The sequence below is a fragment of the Sinocyclocheilus anshuiensis genome, unplaced genomic scaffold (genome assembly GCF_001515605.1).
Source record: "Sinocyclocheilus anshuiensis isolate Anshui unplaced genomic scaffold, SAMN03320099.WGS_v1.1 scaffold209, whole genome shotgun sequence".
In the NCBI taxonomy this organism is placed as follows: domain Eukaryota; kingdom Metazoa; phylum Chordata; class Actinopteri; order Cypriniformes; family Cyprinidae; genus Sinocyclocheilus; species Sinocyclocheilus anshuiensis.
In genome coordinates, this window is record NW_015540880.1 from 1,299,367 (window position 1) to 1,300,597 (window position 1,231).

General features: G+C 33.1%; 1 protein-coding gene across 3 annotated transcripts in view; it reads left to right on the forward strand.

The window, feature by feature from the left end:
- The window catches only part of LOC107688360 (cytoplasmic dynein 1 light intermediate chain 1-like), a 17,034-nt gene that overhangs the window by 690 nt on the left and 15,113 nt on the right, over positions 1-1,231 (forward strand). The gene's annotated exons all lie outside the window — the stretch shown is intronic.

Here is a 1,231-nt window from a genome sequence, read left to right on the forward strand (position 1 = left end):
TATATATATATATTTTGTAGATTATTTATATATTTGAAGATTATTTATGTGCTTTCACTTTTACATATTCTTTCATTATTTATATGCTTTAAAAACACTGCCGTCAATTCTCAGTTCACCTGATTTATTAATTGCATAAATAAATTATTTGCGTAAAAACGGAAGAGCGAAATGCAGCAGTATTATATACTATATATGTTTATTATTATATATTATTATATAACCAATCAATATTATTTCAAAATCAAATTAATATAAAATAATCATATATAATCATAATCAAATATGCATTATATATGTTTTTTCAGTATCCAAATGTTTCTAATGTATCTAAAAAAATGTTTGTTCGTCAGGAAAGAATGTGGTGGTTATGGGTGGGTGTTTTTTCCTCTGTCACACAAAAATGCCGTTTCATGCTGCTGTGCATCCTATTGAGCTGCATCCGAGCTTTCATTATTATTAAATAACATACAATGTTGACTGAATGCAAGGGTTTGAACCGGTTTGAACGTACCTATCGCTTGCTCTATATGTGCACTGATGTGATTGTAAGCGCGCTGCTGTTATTGTTATTGGGCACATGTCATTGTCTCCAGTCGTCGCCGTCAGACACCACGCGCACAAAACACATTTGTGCATGTCGCGTACTGTTTTTATATTCGTACATTTATTTCGTCTTAACGATTTGCATATGGTACGGACTGTCGGGTTTGGTGAATAGAGATAATCCGCACTCTCAGACAGGGGCCGTGTCCTAAAACCTACCGTACCGCCTACTTAGACAGCAACATATGCGTGTTGCGAGGAACAAAATGCTTCATTTTAACTATATTAGATACTAAACAGTCTGTGTATGTGGCTGATATGCATATTAGAAAGTGCTGTCTATCCGTATGTGATGCCTGAAAATGCTGTCTAGGTAGGCAGCTCACTAGTTTTTGAGACGCAGCCAGTGATTGGCTCATGTTTGCTGCATCAATGGGTGAGCTTTACTCATAGGGCGTCAGACATGATAAACAGCCATGCAAACTCTGTTGAATGTATGCATTTTCAAAAAATACTTATTTATTAATATCATTTATTATTCTCCATATTAAGATAATTTTGTTTTATTGAACTTTCTGGAGCTTAATAAAACAATGCTTTTTTATTATTATATAAAATCACAATGTGTTGTCTTTGACAAATATATGAATTCACATTAATTCCATAAATTCTCAAACTAAATAAA